Source organism: Adiantum capillus-veneris, chromosome 11, assembly GCF_014529385.1.
Source record: "Adiantum capillus-veneris isolate H3 chromosome 11, ASM1452938v2, whole genome shotgun sequence".
In the NCBI taxonomy this organism is placed as follows: Eukaryota; Viridiplantae; Streptophyta; class Polypodiopsida; order Polypodiales; family Pteridaceae; genus Adiantum; species Adiantum capillus-veneris.
The window spans coordinates 9,768,176-9,790,746 of NC_140941.1; the positions used below are offsets into that span (position 1 = coordinate 9,768,176).

General features: G+C 42.8%; 1 pseudogene; it reads left to right on the forward strand.

Annotated features, from left to right (window-relative positions):
- The first annotated feature begins 916 nt into the window (after positions 1-916).
- LOC147446870 (uncharacterized) lies at positions 917-6,450 on the forward strand (annotated as a pseudogene).
- The last annotated feature ends 16,121 nt before the right edge of the window (positions 6,451-22,571 follow it).

Consider the following 22,571-nt stretch of genomic DNA (forward strand, 5'->3'; position numbering starts at 1 on the left):
ATAGAGAATCAACATGTTTATTAGTGCAAATAAGGCAATTGCAAGCGCAGGAAGTTGACCCATGGTGTCCAAGTATTCCCTCATGCATTTGATTGAAGGCTTCCTTAGAGTACACAAGTTGCACAAAATATTCACAATTGCAAGTCTTGGGATTTTTAGAATTGCGCACAAAGCTCAAAGTGTATGAGGGAGATATTTATGTTCGGATGTGCTTGTTGCTAAAATCTCTGATGAAATTTCTTCTACAACAAAAGAATGAACAACACACGTGCTAGAAAATACTTCAAGCACACATTGGTTTAATCACTATGAAGCGCCGAGTCGAAGTAGTGGAGAAAATTTAGAGCAATTGGAGAAGTAGTTGAAAGCATGGAAAAGAACATTGAAGCATTAAGGAGGAGTACGAAGCACTCAAAAGCAGTCGTAAGTACTCCGAGGCACTCTAAAGCACTTCAAAGCACCTTGAAGCACTTCGAATCACTTTGAGACGTTTTGAATCAATTCAAAGCACTCGAAATGATTGTAAACCACTTTTGAAGCACTATAGGGCACTCCAAAGAACTTGGAAGAATTTTGAAGCACTATTAAGAATTGTTACACACTCTTGGGCACCATGTAGAAACACTGTGGAGTGGCATGAGGCACTATGGAGCACTTCAAAGAACTATCTGAAGCATTTTAAAGTAGTTGGAACCACTATGAAGCCCTATGATGAATAAATCAAGAGTTGATTTGTCGAGATAAAATGAATTTTACCCGATCGCTAGGAGGATTAAATTTGACCCTATAGTGGGTGAGGCCATCCCCAACAAGACACAAGTTCTTAGCTGGACCCAATATATATAAAAGTTGTCGCCTGTAATTTCTTGTGTGAAAAGTTAAAACATTGTTTCTCTGCAAAATGAAGAGACAGCGTTTGATGGAGGCCGAGCAGCAACTACAAATTAACATAACAACGGCCACTTTACCACCGAGAATAACTACAGCTCTCCCACCTTCGACCTCATCCTCATCATTCACGATGAATGCCTGCACGCCATGACCATATCTTCCAGCCTGAAGATCTTCTAGTCTACGAGTTGCTCCCGAGTCTCCCCATTAGGGAGTTGCTTCGCCTGCATGTAGTTCATCCCTCCTTCACCCACGCCATTGCAACACTCTTCGGCCGCCTTAATCCTCAGCCCAACACGTAACTTCTATACTCTTTCATTTGCGGTTTATTACAGATCAATCTAGTCTAGGCTATTAACACTAACTCTCTCTCTCTCTCTCTCTCTCTCTCTCTCTCTCTCTCTCTCTCTCTCTCTCTCTCTCTCTCTCTCTCTCTCTCTCTCTCTCTCTCTCTCTCTCTCTCTCTCTCTCTCTCTCGCATTGATGTAAAGACATAATTTTTCTGTGTAATGGAAGGCTTTGCTGTAACAACATCTCAGAACTGAAAAAACTGTCAAAACTTTGCGTTTTTGTTGCCGACTTGAAGGCAATGTCAGACAAAACTCGCAAGGGTGGAAAAGCCACACTCGCCATGGAGAATGATGCAAAATCTCCAAGGAATTTGGATGCTAATCCAACCACATCATCTACAACAACGGAAGCAATGATCATGGCTTACTTGATCTCGTTACAAGAAACCGTCAACAAGCAAGGTGAAGAGTTGCGCGCACTTGCAATGGAGAATGGTACTTTAAGAGTTCTCGTTGTGGAGAATGAGCACCTCAAGAAGGTTCTTGAAATGCAAACAACGCGCTTGATGCATCTTGAGAATGAAGTTCAAGAATGTAAACGCTCTCTTGTGGACATGAATGTAGTGAAAGAGCGCTTGAGCAAAGTTGAGAGTGATCATGTATTGAAAGAGGAAACGATAGATACAATACGACATGATGTATGTGAGATGAGAAATGCATCCAAATCATGGGCTGATATATGTAAGGATAATGTGGTTTCTACATCTCCTATCACGCAAGCCGTTGTCCAAGCAAAGAATGTAGAGAATGTGGACACTCAAGAATTGCAAGAACGACAAAAACGCTCAAAGAACATCGTCATTCGTGGAATCAAGGAGGAAAGCATGGAAACACCCCAATCTCTTGCGGTTGCTATTGAAGAGTTTTTTGCTACACACTTTGGCATGTCAGGAATCATGGCTTATGGTGCACATCGAGTTGGAAAACAAGGAGTCCCTCGCTCGGGAGAAAGACCTATTGTATGTACCATGGCTGATGAGGTAAAGAGAAAGATCATCCTTGACAATGGTTGGATCTACCTCAAAGGAACGGGTTGTAATGTATATGAGGATCGCACTCTTATGCAACAAAATGTACGTCGCAAAGCATACGAGGAAAGAAGCAAGAAGGTTAAGGTATCATCTCAAGAAGAAAAGGCACTTGAGGAGGATGCAAGTCCACCCAACAAATAGGGACACATGATCTATGAGACCAACTCACGCTTGCGAATAAGCTTTTGGAATTGTAACGGGTATCCATGGAATGCGGGAATTGGCATTGATGAGCTTACCAATGACTCCGATGTGATACTTCTTGTCGAAACATGGGAGCATGATGCGCAACGAATTCTTGGATTTGACAAATACGATGTACATTCTTTGATGTGGGCCAAAAATGCAAAGCAACGAAGAGGCCAAGGAGGCATAGCATGTATGACCAAAAAGGGTTTGAAAGATGTTTCCATTGTCAAAGAAGATAAGTATAAACGCTACTTATGGCTGAAAATCAGCCCACCAAATGGTCAAGTCATGTTTGTGGCCGGCTGCTACATTCCTCACTATGACTCCAACTTTTATGGTCGCTTGAATATGGATAGAGATCAGCCCTTTGTTGAACTAGAGGAAGACATTGCTTATTACAAGGATCAAGGTGAAGTCATTGTTTTTGGAGACATGAATGCTCGCACAAATATGTTACAACACGACACACAACAAGTCGACATGCCGCATGTATCAAGAAGAGTGGATGACTCATACATGTATAATCGAAGTTCTAATGATGCAAAAGAAGTGGATCACTATGGAAAGTCACTTCTACATATGTGCAATAGTACCGGAATGCTCATTGCAAATGGTGTATCTCTATGGCAAGGCACCAATGACTTTACATGTAGAAAGCACAATGGTGCTAGCGTGATTGACTATATGTTGTTCTCAGAAGGCACTCTAGAATGCATACAAAGCTTTACACTTGGTGAATGGAATCCGGAATCGGATCATAGGATGTTATGTATTGACCTCAAGTGTGGTAAACGGCCCGAGCATGTAGCCTCCAATCATGATGTGAATCATTTGTACCTACGTCTAGACTTCAAACGAGCACTTATATATGCTGATATGGTGGACCAAATGTTAAGCATGATAGAGCATCAAGGGAGCCCAACATTAGAATGCAAGTGGAAAGTTTTCAAAGAAGTAATTTTCTCTTGTGCGAAGGAATGCTTTTCGGCGAAACACATGTCTTGCAAAAGGTCTAAGAAGGGTAGCACCAAGAAGAAATGGTTTGACATGGAATGTAGTCAAGCCCGAAAACACTTGCTAAGATTGGATGCAATCAAAGACAAGGAAGTTTACTTGGAATGTTCACACACATACAAAGCACTTGTTCAAAAGAAGAGGAGAAGGTGGGAAGTCGAAAAACAACTTCTTTTAGCACAAGAGAAAGCACATGCATGTGGCAAGTTTTGGCAAAATCTAAAAGGCAAGCGCGTTGAGAGCTTTGGTGACTTGACTCTTGAGGATATGTATATGCATTGTAAGAACCTCTATGAGCAACCCAATGTTGATAAGATGGAGGGTTGTAGCTCCCTTCCATTTATGTCTCCCTTCTTTACCATTGAAGATGTATGCCGCGCGCTTGAGAAACTTGCTACTCGCAAGGCAGGTGACCTTCAAGGTGTCAAGGCTGAAATGATTAAATGGACAAGCAAGAAAACACGATATTGGATATGCGATATGTTTAACCTTGCACTTCAGTATGGCATGCCTCATGATTGGAGTGCAAATTGGATCAAACCTTTGCACAAAGGAGGAGATGTAAACAATGTGAACAACTATCGCACTATAATGGTTGGTTCTTTGATGGCAAAGTTATTTGGATGTATCATGGAGATGAAGATAAGTGAATGGGCTGAAAAGAATGGCAAACGTGCGCTTGGCCAAGCAGGTTTTCGAAAGCATCATAGCACTATTGATCACCTTGTCACTCTTCGAGTTCTTATGGAAGCGTCTCGATTGAAAGGAAAAAAGTTGTATTGTTGCTTTGTGGATTTCAAGAAAGCTTTTGACATGGTACCGCGAGGAAATCTTTGGAGACGTATGCAAAGCCTTCAAGTGCCGAGAGAATTTATGCATGCAGTCTTTCGCATCTACCAAAAAGTGATATGTCGATTACGTATGGGAGATGGAATTTCAGAATTTTTTGCAAGCACTATTGGTGTCAAACAAGGATGCCCACTTTCCCCAACCCTCTTTGGGCTACTCATTGATGAATTGGAATACATGGTTCTTGATTTTATGCAGCAAGAAGGCATAGAAGAGGTTAAGATTGGAAATGCGGTGATCATGCTTTTGCTTTATGCCGATGATGTAGTGCTCTTGGCACATACCTTAGAAGATGCACAAAAGCTTATGAGTGTCTTGGAAGGCTTTTGCCTACATAGCGGGCTGATCGTGAATGGATCCAAAACCAAGGTTATGCTTGTAAAGACCCTCAATGACGAAAATCCATGCATTGTATACAACAATGAGAAACTTGAAGTGGTAGATCACTTCAAGTACCTTGGCCTTGAGGTTCCATCCAATCATAAATGGAAGGATTGTGCAATGCGTCGCTTGGAAGCCGGAAAGAGGGCTTATTATGCATTTGAGAACATGTGCAATGCAGGAGAGATCAAGTGTTGGGATCTCAAAAAGTACCTCTTTGACACATTGGTGACACCGGTGCTTCTTTATGGAGTGGAGGTGTGGGGTGGAAGCATCGGGAAGTCTACTTGGAAAGAGTTTGAGAATGTCCAAAAGCGTTTTCTCACCAACTTTCTCCAAGTCAAGACACAAACACCCTACATGCTCTTACTTCTTGAGTCCGGATCGCTTCCCATTGAGGTCTTGGGCATGGAAAGGGTTGTGGAGTACATGCGTAAGACACAACGTAGCCCTTTGCATCGACTTCCTAGAATCGCATATGAAGCAAGTCAAAAGGTTCAAAAGACATGCAAGAGCAAAATACTAAGTTCGGGGTGGATGCTTGATATCAAGAAATGGTTTGGAAGATGGGATGCATGTCACTTGGTCAAGGATGCGTCGATCGACTCCCAAGTTAATGAGGCCTTCTTACAACGCCAATGTATCATGGCTTGGGAGAAATCTGGAGGTTCTCGCTTCAGCCATTACACCACACACGTTGCCCCAAACTACAAATCTCTCTTCTTCTCGGAACGAGGTAACCGAACCCATTCCTACATCCTTGAGCCCATCCCGTTGAGTGCGATCCGCACCATTGCCTCCATTCGTCTTAGCTCCCATTCTCTACGCTGCGAGACAGGACGTTGGGGCACTGGCGAGGAGTGTCATCGACTTTGCACCTTATGCCCTCGTCAAGTGCGAGAGAGTGAGTACCACACACTACTTGAGTGCTCAGTTTTTGACCACAGTAGGTCCTCTTTTCCCCATATATTCAGCCATGAGCTCTCCCTACATACCTTCCTCTCCCAACCACGATGTGGACTCTCTATTGCGACGCTCATTTCAGCCATTTTTGAGCATCGAGAGTCACTTATGAACTCCACTCACACCACGTGACATGTTCATTTGGTCCCATAGGTCATATTTGACCTCCCAGGACGATAATAGAACTATCTATCTATCTATCTATCTCTCTCTCTCTCGGGTCATATATGCTGGCAGGCCCATATTGCACCTGCCCTCGTTTTACTGCATGGTTGGTAGACCCCAAAGTACCTTCTAGCGTCCTCAATATGACACCGTCGCATTTGACCCAAGCTGGAATACATGGCAGTGGTTACCACACCGGGCACATCGCTCCTTGAACAAAGATTTGCATCCCAATCGTATCGAGCCAATCTGCAGTTTGGGGAGTTTGGTCTACTAGGAGTACATTCTTGATACTCCATCCACAAATGTCCACTTTTTAATCCTCAACAACACCTTTACTGGTGACAAGGTGACATTGCCACTCTCTACAAGGAGGTAACGTTATGCATGGGTTTGGAGGTGAATTGCGCTTGGAACAAAGTAATGAGACTGGTCATATTAGCATCATTCGTGTATCACCTCGGCAGCCTAGGCACGTGATTATAGACCGATACACGCCTACTGACCCAATGCGCCAGCAATTGGTGCTCCAAAGCCGTTGTATATAGAATGTACTAAGGTGCTTGAGGTGCTTGTCGTGCTTCATGACTAAGATGCTTGAGGTGCTTGCTCTGTGACTAAGATGCTTGAGGTGATTGTCGTGCTTTCCAACTAAGGATCTTGAAGTGCTCATGGGAACACTACCCAAGCTTGATGTGCTTTGGTGTGCTTGTTTGCTGACTAATGTGCTTGTGTCTCATGAGTCAAAGGAATCCCTACAAAGGAGGGACGAGCCCCAAAGCTAGGGGGATGAAAGAGAACACACACACACACACACACACACTGTTGGACGGATACGTCGCGATGGACATTAGCACAGCGAGAACTCACCTAACATATAATGTCAGCTAAGGACGAAGCTCGACCCGCATAAGGACGAAGCTCGACCCGCAGGCGCGTGGAAGCAAGCATAAGGTGTCAACCTACACTCAACCGACTCCAAACTAATTCCTACAGAGGTCTCTACCAATTGTCTAAGTCACAGCCTTCAAGAGTGCATAAGAGGAAACTTCCTACAACGCTTTCTAGAGCCGAACACTCATCAAACAATCTCGAAACACCATAGAACGTGAAGGATAACCTACTAATACCAATAGGTCGCTCTCCCTAAGGTCTAAGAGCCAAAACTCCAACCCAAAACACCCGGTGCAAAATCACCTTACAATTCTCAAACCCTAAAGTTCCAAATCAACCATCTACTCAATCTAACTGTGAAAATTGGGATACAATCTGGAAACTTTTGTAAGCCCCAATATTTACAAGGTGAAAAATCAAGTTTCCTCAATAAATGAATAATTACAAAAATGATAATCTTCTGAGTAGTTAGTTTCCGTGGGGTGTGTCCAGCTTCTAACACTCCCCCACTTCTTGATCATGTCGTCCCCGACATGGCCACTGAGCTGCTTCTTCATCGTATGGTCTCCCGCATCTCGATCAGTGATTCGTATCTTGCATGCAGATTCATCATTGTTGGGCTGAAAATATCAGTGTTTATTGTGAAGAAGCCGGTGTAGAACGCTTCTTCAAAGGCCTGGAGGTGATAGGATGGTAGAAAGATTATTCTTTGATACAACTCATGTATCACCTCCTTGGAAGGCTGACCAAACAGATCATAAGTGCATCTGTAAGTATCTTGGAAGAAGAAGATACTGTCTATCACCTGGCCTGGCTTGAATGTCTCAAATACTGCTAAGAGGGTTTTGCAGATTTTCTTCATCATGATGCACGTAAGGTCAGGTGAGACAGTGAACAATTTGATGGCGCCGGTTAGGGTTTTCACCATGTATTGGACACTTATTCTCTCACCTGCCTTCAAGCCCGGCAGCTTAGGGTAATTCAGCCAAGTGGGTTGGCTCCTTTGTAAGATATCCTGGGCTTTCCATGTCCTGATCCTTGGTAGAGGACAAAAGCTGAGGTTGTCTTTGATGTTTTTCGGTGCCTCTACCAAGTGGATTAGGTATTGTGGGTACTTTGTGAGCCAAGCCTTCCTCCATTTGGGTTGAGAGTCAACTATTAGCTTGACCCCTTCTGGTTGGGAGGTATCTGCGTTGTAGAGTGGTACAGTCATGTCTTCTCTTATCCGCTTATTGATGGTGGTTGATTCATATTTCAGCAATAGATATGGGAGAGAGGATTGAAGCCATTCGTGCCTGAGGTTGCTAGCGTCTATCTTCTGAATGGTCATAGACTTGAAAACCCTCTGCTCCCACTCCAAGGTTTGCTTTGTTGTCTCCCTGATTTCCACCTCTATTGCCTTCCACAGCGTTTCTTCCTCCTCCTGTGTCAGATCTTGTGGCTCTTGAGAGGATCCTTCTAGGATTTCCTCTTGCATAGGTGTGTCCACCGGATCTACCACATTTTCTAAATCAATGCCTTCATTGGCCCGCTGGCCCTATGCCCTCTTGCTCTTCGTCTTGCTCTCCTTTCATCTCCTCAATCTACTTTAGGAGTTTCTATTTGTCTGTCTCAACTTCTTCGCCCATATTTACGAGGAGGTCATTCAATTCGGCGTTTATCTTCTCCGCCTCCTCGAGCTTTCTTTTGATACTTTCTAATTCTTCTTGCAGGGATTTTTGGTCTTCTTCCATTCGTGTTTGCATGACAATAGACCCTTCTGCCACCATCAATCTTTGCGTTTTCTCTAGAGTCAGCTCCTTCTAAAGTTCTTGCATCTGTTCTTCATAAAGTTGACTCTCCGTAGTGATGTGAGTTGAGCTAGTAGCTTTGACTCTGGCAGGGGATGCTCGCAGCCTCTGGATGGTTTGATCTTTCACCTTGAGCTGGTCCTTGAGCTCAAGGACCTCATCCTGGCTGGCTTCTTGATCTATCTCCGCCTTTTCTTTCGCGTTTTGCATGGCTTCAACTTCTTTAGATTCCTCAGCCAGCTGTAGGGTCAGGTTTAGGGTTTAGGGTTGCTGACATTCCTCTTCAACTCCTTGCATTCTTTTTACGGCTGCCTAATTTTATTCCTCCATTGCCTGGCATCTTTGCAATGCCCTTGCTAGACTAGCCTGTAACTCCGCTTCTCTTTCTTTCTACCTTTGACTTTGTCGTGGTAAAGAGCCTACTTCCAGCTTCATCTTCACTTCAGTGGCCTTGAGAGCTGCCATCTCACTTTCTGAAGCCATGGACTATGCTCTTAACCCGGTTAGCTTCATCATCACCACATCCGAGTCGGTGGAGGGCGGGTGCAGATCCACTATATCTGTGGCCATTTCTTTTAGTTCTACTAACTTGATGCCTTGCATTTGTTCCTTAGGCCTCTTCTTTTGTGTATCTTGCTGCTAGGAGGTCCAAAAATGTGTGATACAAAGAATCTGACTCTTGTTGCTCACTTCGAGGCTTAGCCTCTTCCTTTGGCTTCGGCTCCTGGCTCTGCTCTTGCTTGGCCTCTTCCCGTTCTTCTGGTTTGTCTTCGGCCTCTTTATCTTCTTGTGGAGGGTTGCTAGGAGGTGGTGAGGGTTATGGGCTGGCCGGTAGGGATGTAGGCTTTTTCTTTAGATCTCTATCTGCTTTAGTTTTTCTTTCTCTCTCTTGGTTGTCTTGCTCATCTACCTCCTCTGTGAAAGGTACATGCGGGATATTTTCTGATGCGGCATCAACAATCCAAAATTTTTGATATAATCCTTGAATCTATCCCTTTGCACTCTTCGGGATGATCCTGACATTGACTCTAGAGATGGATTCCAGAGTTCACTCAAATCACCTTTAAGGGCTCTCTCTGCTCTGAACCTCTCCATCAGCCGCTCCAATCTTGCCTCTTTTTGTGACTTGGTCTCTTTCACCTGCACTTGTGCAAACTCTTTCTTTCCTTTCTTTTTCTTTGGATGCTCCTCTTGAACAGGCTCTAGCCATCTTTTCAGTCTTGTAGCAACCCTTGGTGCTCTTTGTGGATCGTCCTCTTTGTCTTCCTTGAGCCTCAGCCAATCATTCTGAGACTTGGGTTTAGGCCATCTTCCTTTTGCGTGTAATGCCCCATAAATCACCTTAGTGATTAGTTCTCTTGGCACAATATATGTTGGCTTCTTGTTACCCATCTTCACTAAGTTGTCATATTTATATGTTGCATATTTATTGCCCAAGTGAATGTCGTGGCAATTGCACCTGGCATCATTCTGTACTTTTGTGGCCTCTTTGTACACATGTGGAAGTATTGGTTGTACAACTGACTCATGACTGCCACTCTTGGGTTGGCAATATCTTCAAAGGTGTAGTTTCCTTTCTTCTTGTTGTACACCTTGACATCATCCCTTATTTTAGTCACAGTATCCCCCTTGTTGGAGAGGTCTAGTGAATCTACTACGACTTGCTCAGTGATTATTATTTATGTTTCTGGCCTACCTTGTAGATCGGTTACTGTGGCCACTCCGTCTTCTTTGATGGTCGTCACAAACTCCCAGACTCTCTTTATGTCAACCCCTGCCGGCACTGCTTCAAAATAGTTGTGGAGATCAATCTTCTCCAAGTACCCGGCCATCTTGCTTCTTACGAACTCATTGAGTTCTCGCGGTAGCATTGGTAGCTCGATCACATTCCCTTCAGTGTCTTTGAATACTCCTTGGTAAATCTTTAGGTCGTTTGACTCTAGCAGATCTTCTTGGATCCATGTGTTGGTGGGCTTTAGTGTTCCTTCTGGTATGAAGAAGGGCTCCACTTCTTCTAGGTAGTTCTTAATGGTCATTCTTTTCTTCTTTGCTGGTGACTTTGCGGCCGCCATAGATCCTGTTGCACTCAGTAGTCGAAAGTTAGCGTCTTTTGCATATTAGCTGAGAAACTGAGTTTTAACTATCCAAATGACTTGAAAATTGAAAATAAAGTTTAAAAGAAACTTGTGAAACTCTACAGGTGCTCACAGTGCAAATCTGGATAAAATTTTCCGTTTAGACATCCTACGCGTAGAATGTCTTTTTCATCAAAATTGATTGATACTTGACATGCTGGTAGTGCATGGCTTATGGAACATGGCTATGTGCTTGGATATGGATTTGGATATCAAAAAGTGGACTTTTTGGCTCATTCAGGCTTTAGGTCACCAATTGGGTAGAAATTTCATAACAGGTAGTAATTGATGTCCAATTGGGTTGAAAACTGGTATATGGGCTCATTTCACCATGGTATTGGCTCCCATGATGTCCCTCTTTGCATAGAAGGTCCAAATTATGCTGAAGACATCCTACGCCTAGGATGTCTATTTCATCAAAATGACATGAGATTTATTATGTGGGTAGTCCTTGGCCTATGGAACATGGCCATGCTCTTGGATTTGGATTTGGACAAGGATTGATGCTTGTAAGAGCCTGTGTAGTGTTTTTGGGCTCCAAAAGTGTATCTTGAAGGTATTGGGGGTCAAAAATGATTAGAATGGCTTCATAATTGATATATGAGCTCTTGATGATGGGGTGATTGGATCTCGAATGGACAAACATCCTCTGTAGGCCAAAAATGTCAAATAGACATCCTACGCGTAGGATGTCTACTTCACCAATTTTTGCTTCTGACCACACAGATTGGTTGGTGATGTGTTGTGCAAGTTTCATGTGATTTGGACAAGATTTGGTAGGTCTATGGCCCATTATTGCCTCTATGCCCTAACTTTGAGTTTCTTCATGCATATGAGGTCAATTTTGGTCCAAATGTGATGAGACTTGGTGGATAGCATATAAAGGTCATTCACAAAATGTGTATGATAAAAAATGTTGGGATCTATGCCTAGAAATGCCCTTGAGACATCCTACGCGTAGGATGTCTCCTGATGATTTTTTCATGGATTGTGCCCCTAGTGCCTGCCCTTGGTCCCCCTGAGTCCCTTTTAAGCCTAATTTCAACAAAAAAATCAAATGGATAGAAATTAACTCCATGTGTGGACTTTAGAGCCTCCGAGCCGTTTTTTGACTTTTGGAGTGCTTTTTGGCGATGAAATTTCTTGATGTTGGTCTCCATAGCTCCTTGATCTCTTAGTGATCCTTGCCATATGGTTTTTGTCGACTTTGGCTTCACCAAAGCTTCATTTGGCAATTTGTCGCTCTAGAAGCACCCGTGGTTGCGTTTACATGTCTTCGATGATTTGTTGTGGTCTACCACCATAGGACTTGGTTGTTGATGGTCTAGGAAAGCCGCTCGTGAAGTTTGGTGGCAAACGGGCATGCGGTTTGGCCGCGAGAGCAATTTGACGCTTTGTGTATCTGATGCCGTTTCTGAAGTTTAGTGCTGCTTCGGGTCACTTTTTTGGTCATGCGGGTCACATAGACTTGTAGAGCATGTCGAGATGCTCCTACCCATGAATTTTGGTAGCATTTGGTCGCCTTTTCGCCGATTTCCCATTTGGTGGCCTCTTGCGGGATTCTATGAATTAGGGTTTTTCCCGATGGTTTTCTACTGCCTTTAGACATCCAGGACTGGTCTCCTATGCTAGGGTAAGCTGCCGATGATGTCTTGTTGCTTTTGGATTAGCCATTAGGTCGCCCCCTCTACTTCTAGGTCTCTACCGCCCGCTTTGTGTGTGATCGCTACGCTAGTTTTCGCGACATAATGACAAACATGCGCGAAAAGGTCAAGGTGGTGAGCCTACCTCTCATGTCTGAAGCTCGTCGGGTAGTCGTGTGCGTCGTAGAAGCTGCTGGAAGGTCCGTCCGCTCTAGGTGACAGAAGCTCTCTCCACAAGGTCAATAGTGAAAATGAGCTAAAAATGAGGTGAAAACTTCTTATAATGGAGGTCCCCGAACTACTTTTCATGAAATTTGACATGTGCTCCTATCTTCTTGCGAGATGCGGTTTAGGCTCAAAAATTTCTTGATTTGGACTCCATTTGACCTGTTTACCAGAAATTTGGCATTTCGGTCAAAACCCGGCCAAAACACGCTTTCCGCTCCAGTCTCATAATTGCACCCCCCCTTGTACCATAGGTTGTCCTATTGTCACTAATCATGCCCATATTTTTTGTTTTTCATTACAACCGTTTTTCACCTGCTTTTTGTATTTTTGAAGTTTTTCTGCTGAGAATTAGCAAAATTAAAAGAAAAATAGCAAATCAAATCCAGAAAATCCCCTAAAATAATAATAAATCACAAACATCTCTGCAAAACATTATATACACTCGCATGCAATTTTTATGGCCGGATTGCTCCATTTTACCAATATTTTGCCTGAAAAATGGCTATTTCTACTTATACACACACACCTAGGGTCTTGATTTGGTGTTTGGCCCCATATACCTATGGATACATGCTGTATAAGGGCATATGTACTTGGGTTAGTCTAGAAATTCGCAATCAAACAACACCCTTAAAATAGTCGAGAATCATGCCCTATTTTCCTCTTTCCGCTATTGGTTCCGCATTTGAGAATGCCTCGCTCCCTCCTAGCCGGAGTCCTCCCGGACGACAAGGTATCGTCGCGTCGGAGTATGTGCGGTGCATAGGTTGAAAAATTTGTGCTAATACTTGGCTGATTAATGTGGCCCTAATTAATGCATACTCGGTCAATGCATGGAAAAAATTAATGTTGTGCAAGAGAAGGGAATAAGCAAGATGCTTATTGGCATTTGCCGTCAAGGTTTCCTGTTTTCTTTGCAAGTAACAGCTGTAACTCTACTGCTCTCTGTTTAATTGTCTTTTTTAAAAAAGGCAATCGCTTTGCCGCTTCTGTTGAGATAGCCGTAGTTGTTTTTATGGTTAGGATTGGCTTGGCCAGAATGGCCGTGGACCGTCTTTCCTTTGCTTTCCATTGGTAGCTTGTTTTTGCCAGTTTCTGTAGATGTTTTGGTACTTCCTTGGTTGCCACTGGTTTGTTGTGGATTGGCATCCACATAAGTCGGCTAACCTTTTTCAAATGCAGCTATCTGTCTTCCGTTGTTTCTTGTAGTGAAGGGAGTTCCTTTTGCTTTTGTTTTGGTATCCAAATGCGAGTAACATTTGGGTTATTGCTGAGAATTTTCTTCCGGATCCATATTTGCTTGATGCCCTTGGTTTTTGGTTGAACTATCTGCTTTGGTTGAATTCTTTCTTTGCATTGTTTTTTGCCTGCCATGTCATCTCTATCCTTCCGCATCCATACTTGTTTCCCTTGTTTTGGTAACCTAGATCTTTGCACTGCGGCCGGTGACTTCATATGCATGTAGTTAGCATGGTTGGCTTTTGCCTGCCAATTGGCCTTTGGTATCATGTTGTTCTTTGGTGGCATTCTTGCTTTGGCTCTTTTTCCAGTGATTGCATTGCTTGCAATTGATTATTCCGGTATTGCTGAGAAAAGTCTATCACTTGTTGTTCTTGTGCATGCTGAATTTTGACTGCATTTGCATTCCAATCTATCTGCACATTGTACTCTTTTTGCCAAGGTTGTCCCAACATCATTGGGTGTTGTGTGCTTTCATCCTCCACCACATAGAATTTATGTTGGTAAATATATTGATGTAGTTGTACATGCAATATAGTCCATCCCAATGTTTTCAACGGGTGTGATGTACTACTTTTCAGCACTTGAGGAGTAGGATGAAGTTGGCATGTGGTTTTGAGCTGTTTGTATAATCCGTAAGAGATCAAATTTTCTTGAGCTCCCGAATCAAGCAATGCTATCGATTCAACTTGATTGCTACCCACTTTGACTCCCATTATTGGCTCCACTGTGTCTTCATCCAACTTCGTTAGTCGAATGGCATTGATTCGCACTGGTGCTCCACTTTGTTGTTGTTGTCGCAGAAGTCTTCGTTTTGCAATGCGTTCTTTTGCTTCTGCTTGAGCTTCTTCTCGTACTCTCTGTTTTTCCTTTATTCGTTGTTTTCGTTGATGGATTTGTTGGAGCATATCCTGTGTGAGTGGTAGATGATATTTCTTTAGACGACATCCGCTAATCCAGTTCGGCATTTCTTCACCTGCTAATGTAGCAAGCTTGACAGCTCCACTTTGTGATAGATCACTAATCACAAATGGTCCCATCCCTCGCTTTTCAAGTTTCTTGACAAGTTCCTTCAAAGTATAAACAAGTACATAATCACATGTTTTGAACTCTTTAGTGCGCACATGTTTGTCAAAAAATTATTTTTGTCTTCTCTTTTTAGCATAGATTGAAGCTAAAGCTCTCGAGCGGAGTTCATCTAGCTTTTCAAGATCATCTATTCTTGAAGAGAGTTCATGCCCTGTCCATTCTAAGTGTTTTGCTACTCGTAGAGTTGGAGTTAAAAACTCTATGGGTAGTATAGCATTTAGGCCAAACACCATGTTGTACGGTGTTGTTCCTATCAATGTTTTGTAAGCTACCCTGTATGCCCATAGTGTTGAGTGTAGCTGCTGATCCCAATCTGATCGTGACTCTGATACTATTTTAGTGAGAACCATGCATAGTGTTTTATTTGTGGCCTCAACTTATACATTTGCCTGTGGTGGATGGTATGGAGCAGATTTCCTATGTATGACCATGAGTTTCTCTAGCAGATATTCAAATTGGGCAGTGATGCGTGCATCTGCTTTTTGCGTTGCCTTGGCTTCGATCCATTTTGTGAGATAGTCCGTAGCCACAATGATATATTGGGTATGGGTGCAATATGCAGGGGGTGAGCTAGGTCCCACAAAATCAATTCCCCATTTTGCAAATGCTCTTGCTCCCATCATTGGCCGTAGTGGAATCTCATCTCTCTTTATCGGCATGTTGGTGCGCTGACATGCATCACAACGCTTTACAAACTCTTCAGCATCCATATGCAATGTAGGCCACCATATACATGTGGTTAAGACTATTTTTGCCGTCTTATCGCCCGAAAAATGGCCTCCACTTATTCCTCTATGTGCATGTTCTAGAATCAGCAGGTATTCACTTTCACTTGCACAGATTCTAAGTTGATTATCCTTTCCTTGCTTATAGAGTTGGTTCCCAATCAACTAAAAGTCGCGATCTTCCAGCTCTATAGCTTTTTTCAGTGCTCTTGTGATGTTCTCAGAAAATGTCCTGGTGGTTAAGAAATCAATGATATATTGTCTCCATGCAGGTGCAATGTTTACCTGAAATAATGTCGCGTAATCCACTGGCCGTTTGACACTACATATAGTACAATTGGTAACATAAGAATGTGTGTCCGCATACATAGTTGGCCAATAAACCCCTAACTGTTTCAGTCTCTGGTGTGTTTTCACTGTTAAACAATGAAATGCACAATCATGGACATGTGCTTCTTCAAGGTAGCACTCGAATTCTTCCGGATTTATACATAATCGTAGGATTTGGTTCGATCCTAGATGATACAGCCGTCCTGCTATCAACTGGAAGTTTTTTTGTTTGTCGAATTGTTTGTTGTTTGGATCTGTACTCCGTATTATCAAATCTACTTCCCAAGGAAAGAATGCTAACAATTTCCTGTGACCATTTGGCTACCATTTCAACATTGAATAGATAAGCATCTGGTATGTCATCATCTACTCCTTCAAGAGCTTCCCCATTGTGTATCCTTGAAAGATGATCCGCTCGTAGATGAGTTTTACCCTTTTTGACCACCACTGTGAAGTCAAACTTTAGAAATATAATAAACCACCGTACAATTCTCCCTGTATTGCATGGTTTATTTACCAGATACAAAAGAGCTTGATGATCTGTGAAGAACACAAATTTGTTTGCGAGCAAATAATGCCGAAATTTCTTTACAGCATAAATCATTCCTAACCCTTCCCATTCGGTGGTTGTGTAGTTCTTTTTCGCACTGTTTAACTGCTGTCGGCTTGCATAACAAACTGGAAAATTCATTGTTCCGTCTCCAGGTTGAGCCAGAATACTTCCAATTGCATATGCAGAAGCATCAATGTGAACATGGAATATCTTTTCCCAATCTGGTGCTTTAAGTACAGGTGCTGATATAAGGTTTTCCTTTAGCTTTTGGAATGATGTTTCACACTCCTCGGTCCAATCAAAATTGACTAGCAAATGATACAGAGGTTGTGCAATGCATACATGTATATGAATCTTCGATAATATCCGCAGTGTCCCATGAAGGATTGCACTTGCTTCGCATTAGTAGGCCTGGGTAGGTCTACAATGACTTTGACTTTGTCTAGGTCAGTGGTTATACCATTTCTTGAGACAATGTGTCCTAAGATGCGGCCTTGCTTAACCATAAAGATACACTTTTCCGGGTTAAGGCAGATTCGATATGTCCTGCATCTTTCAAAGACTTTTTTCAAATGGTCAATATATTCCTCTCGTAGAAGAGAGTGTACACAAAGATCATCCATGTATATTTCTAAGAATATTCTCAGGTATTCTTTGAACGCGTGCATCATTAACCTTTGGAAGGTGGCTGGGACATTAGTTAAGCCAAATGGCATAACTCGATACGCATAAATTCCCTATTTTGTGGAAAACGTTGTTTTGTGTTGATCCTCCCTTGCTATTGCCAGTTGAATATATCCTAAAAACCCATCCAGAAAGGAATAAGCCCGTTTTCCAACCACCCACTCAAGTACATGTTCTGTGATTGGCAAGGGATAATTATCCCTTATGGTGGCCGCGTTTACCTTTTTGAGGTTCACACACACTCGTAGTTTTCCATTCTTTTTGGGAACTACCACAATGGGTGACACCGAATCTGTATGTTCAATTTCATAGATGAATTCAGCTTCCATCATTTTGTCGATCTCCTCTTTGATTCATTTAGCAAATGTATCATTGTATGTATAAGGACGTTGTTTGCTAGGTTTTGCATCTGATTTCAAAGGAATTGTATGTTGACATATCGATGGATCAACTCCTTTGAGGTCTTCATAGGACCATACAAACACATCTTTATACTTCTTGAGAAGTTGTGTTAGTCGTTCTTCTTCTTCAGGCTCTAAATCATTTGCTATATAGACCGGCTGAGGCTTTTCACCTGATTCTGCAAGATCTATTGTTTTTGCATTTTCTAGCCCATCATAAGATTCTTGGTTGGTTTTTTCCCTGACTGGTGGTGTCATGATGATTTTTCTGTCCTGTATGGTAAATTTCCGATAGTGTGATGGTACATTCATGTTTCCCTTTTCGGACTCCCCTTTACCATCACTATCTTCTTCAGTAGTCCATATCTCACGTAAAGACCGTTTCAGTTCTTGGTATTTCTGTTTACGCTCCAGTTTGCTCCACTCTTGGTCTTTTGTTGTTTCTTTTTTTTATTTTTGAGATTTTTGTGATTTTGTTTCTATTTTATCTTTTTATTCCTGATTTATTTCCTCCCGCGTTCTTTCCCTTTGATCTTTTGAGAATATTCCTGATATTTGATCTTTTACACAATCCTCTGCTTTTACAAGCATCAAATAGTGAGTTTTACCTTTTATCCCGGGCATCAGGTTCTCTCTTGCTTTGTTTCCTGTTCGTTTTCTCCTATAGCGTTCCTGGCGTCTAGGATGCTGATTAGCAAAATCATAAAACTTGATATTCTCGGGTTCCCTTCCACGCTCACTTGAGGTGTCTGAACACTCATTATCTGCATCATCATTTACTTCCAGATGTTTTGAGGAGTTATAAAACTCTTCTTGTACCGGTGGTTCTATCGTCTCATCTTCTCCTGGCATAATGTCTACCACGTAGTAGGGTAGCACATCATAGCCATCCTTATCGCAAAATTTTTTTGTTGGACTATTTGTAATGGTACAGACATCCAATGTTGCTAGTATGTGTTCCCATTCTACAGGTTCCAAGGCATCTTCAGGGAAAGGTTCAGGAATATACTCCTTGTCCTCAATTGCTCTTTCTAAGACACATTCCTCTCTTCTTAAGCTTCCACAATGTGAAGCTCCGCACATCCATAGCTCTTTTTGTTTCCCTAACCATGCTGGGAGTTCCGATCCTGCTACTGTAGCTGAATCAAACTCTTCCACAGGTGTTTGGTTCACATCTTTGTAACTGTGGTCTTTCTGGTGTATTTTAGTTGTTGTCTCGCCATGTCTGAGGTATATGTGGTCGTAACCCCAATCTTGGACCATCTTCAATTGTCGCATGAATGGTCTTCCCAAGATGATCTCATAATTGTTCTTTTTGTCAAAATCGACTATCGCAAATGTATGCTCATACTCGATTCCGCACGAAGTGACAATCACTTTTTCTAAGAGTTCTAGAGGCTTCTCCATAAACCCATTTGCCAATTGCAATTTCATTCTAGTAGCTCTCAAAGCTGGTTTTCCCCATTTTTTCCAGATAGAAACTCCCGCTTCACTGTCAAGAATAGCTTTGGAAACTACTCCTTGGAATTCTACTGGTAGCGTGGTGTTTTCATCTTCTCTCTTGCAATACTCTCCAACCTTGTTTAATGGTAGTGGCCTAGTGTTTAGTTGAGGCCTGTCCAACTCTCTGATCCCTTCTTGTGGCCTCAAGGTGGGGTCCTTCACTCCAAATTTTTCTAGGCATTTACCTACTGTGGTCCACATGTTTGGTCGTAACCTTAGGAGTTCGGCTAATATGATTGTGTATGCCACCGGTGTGGACAATAACTCAATCAATCCTTACGAATCCATCACTTTGTTAGAAGAAAGTCTTTGAGATGGGATTGCTCTCACTTCAGACTTGGCTTCATACTCTCTTAGGTAAGAGGTTAAAGTTCTCAATGAGTCTGGTTGGCTGTGCCCCAAACTAATTGATCCTTGGTCTCCCCCTTGTGAATGTATCTCAAAGTTCATTTGTGACCTTGGCTCAAATTCTTCAATAGGAGGTAAGGTTACATTCTTTTCTTTTCTCATGCTATTCATGTGGTTACTCATCCTATTAGCCTCGTTGGCCCCACGAATTTTCTTCTACAGATCGTCTAGAGTGTTACAGTCCTTACCCATTTCTGTCAATGTTTTAGGCTGAAACCCGTCACTTGCCTCATCTGTTGTATTTGGCACTATGATAGGCTCTCATCTGGACTCATAGGCATTAGTGAGTCTTTTCTTTGTTTCTACTTGTTCCTCTAAAGTTGGTTGGATAGGGGTTAGAGTAGGTGCCTCATGACAATTTGCAGGTTTACCCAGCGGGTCTTCCATCAATGATTGAGCTCTTTCGATCATCTTTTTACACATTTTCAACCTCTGTTTCTCTATTTCCGCATATGGTTAAGTCATCCACCTTTGCTCCTGGGTTTGGTTCTTTTTGAATCTGGCTTCATAAGCCTTTAGAAGTGCATCCAACAGCTCATTTACCTTGTCAGTACAGATCCTCCTGATCCTGTACTTTTGGACTCTGCTATTTCCTTGGGTGCTATGGTTGCCGTGGTGTGTGAGCTTAAGCTAGCTAGATCCTCTAACCGCTCTAATCTATCCTTTGTATGTTTCAACTCCTCGAATAGAGTTGTTTGCTCTCGTTCTTTCCTGGCTTTCATACGCGCTTTTCTAGCTTTCCAAGTGCTTCTCTGATTTTTCGTTTCTGAATTGTGGGCATCGGTTTTTGGCTCTTCAACTATGGGTTCATTCGTCATTCTATGAGCTTGGGCTCGTGTTACCGCCTGAATAGGTATGATTGTTTCATTTTCTGACCCTCCATTGGAAGGTACTGTTTCTAGCATGTTCAAGGTGGTTTTTGCTACTTTGCTCGGGTTTTTAGGGCAATTGGGAATCAAATGAGTAACTACACACTCGGTGGAATATGCGTTGACTCTAATGATTTCATCATGAGGACAATCTCTTAGCCAGTGGTCTCCACCACATTTGTAGCAGGGTCCCTTGGGTTGTTGAGGTGCTCCTTGAGCTCCTCTTTGTTGGTATGCATGTCTCTGTCCACCCATGCCTCCGTTGGCTATGAAGAACAATGTTCGTTCATCTAAGCTATATCTTCCTTCTCCTGTTGACTGTGCAGCTGTTGGTGGTCCTGTACGTCCTATCATGCTCCATGGTTCTGGTGTCGAGGGTTCTTCCTTTGGATAATATACAGGGTTTGCCGCATATCCATTGGGATCTTCATAGTATGCATGCATAGGCACCAAAGCCTTATCCTCTGATTCGGTTACGGTTGGTGTGTATCTTATACCGACTGGTCGTAATCTTGGTAGGGGTGGTTGTTGCCCCAACACTGGTTGTGGTCTTTGTACACCTACAGGTCCTGGTAGGTTGCCTGCTTGATATCTAGGCATCAGTGGAGCTTGAGGAGAAGCTACCTGAGCTTGGGGAGCGTAAGGTCTCTCTCTCACATATCCCTTGTTATAATAACATTCCTATGTCCCATGGTTTGTCCATTTTTGTTCAATAGCACACCACTTGGGCTGTTTAGCCTGGGGTTTGGCGTACAATTTAATCTTTTTTAGAACTTCATGTACAAGCTGCTCTTGGTTTACATCTTCTTCTCCCTTCGGTGCTGTCTTAGAAGACTTGCTTCCACTTTGTTGTGAAGATGAATCGTCGTCAAGGTCCTTCAACTCCCCCTCCTTGTAGACAGCACAATTGTCCACAGGGTAAAGAGCCTCCTTGGTCAACTCATTCATTATCGTGCTTAGTCCTTGGATGAATATAAGCATAATTCTAGACTGAGTTGGCAGTTCTTCCACCGGACAGAACTTAACATATCTTTTTAGTCTTAGGGCTGCTTGTCGTACAGATTCCCCATCTTTCTGTTTGAATTTATGGATTTGTGAGACGGTATTATGAGCTATCCCCCTTTGTGAGAATTCCTCTATAAATTCGTCAAACACTTACTCCATAGACTCAAAGTCTGTACGCTCTACAGAGTCAAACCAAGTGGCCGCGTCATCCTTTAGAGTTAGTCCAAACCCTGCAAATTGGGTAGGGAAGTCTAACACCTCTTCGGCTCTAATTACACGCACAAAGGCTGCTACATTATCTCTTGGGTCTCTGCTTCCTGTGTATTTCTTGTTTACCCATTTTTGCACTTACAAAGGTCTAATTCTCCGATGGTTTACAAACCTCATCATTGGATCTCCACGTCCTAATCGATATACCTGCTCAGGTCTTCGGTAGTAGGCTGGTTCCTCTCCCAGTGGTGCTCCTAAGCCATAATTTCTAACAGTTCTCGCCAGAGCTGGTTCATCTCTTTGAACTCGTTCTAAGGGTGGCCCTCCAGGATCTGTTGACCCTTGAGTCTTTGGCTTACTCTCTCCTTGATACCTTGAATAGAGTGGTGGTTCTTGTAGATCCCTTAGCCCTCGTGCGGCTTGATAACCATCTCAGCTTCGGTCTTGTTACATTGTAGCACTCTGTCGAAGCCATGCCTGCAATGATGGCTGGTTTTCTGGTTGGTTTTGGTTGTTGAATGCCTGCGGTCGGGTGGAATGTGAGGTAGCTTCATACTCATCAGAAAAGGGATTTGTCGACTTGCTTGGGGGGTAGGTGGCTCTCAGCACTTCCTCAGGGGCATATGCTGATGCTCCTGGACCTGTTTCCCTTTCTACCTCCTCCTGGAGAATACGTTGGTATTCTCGCCCGTATCTATCAACAAAAACTATACCCTTCCCCATAGCAGTTTCATAAGATAATAAGTAAAGAACCTTGTCTTTGCTTAATTCGTTTACATATGGTTCTTTGCTGCAAAAGTAAGCAACTATGCCCTCACTCTCATGCTTGTAGATTCCCATGTTCTCATTATAAGTTGGAACCCTGGTTGTTTTCTTATCATACATAAAAATAGCTCTGGGCCGATCAATGTTTGGTGGCGGTTCTTGAGCTTCTGAAACCATTTTCCCTTTCGCCACATTATCTCCATATCTGTTGTAATCTTCAGGGTTAATGACTATTAGATAGTGGTTCCCCTTTTCGTCTCGGAGTCT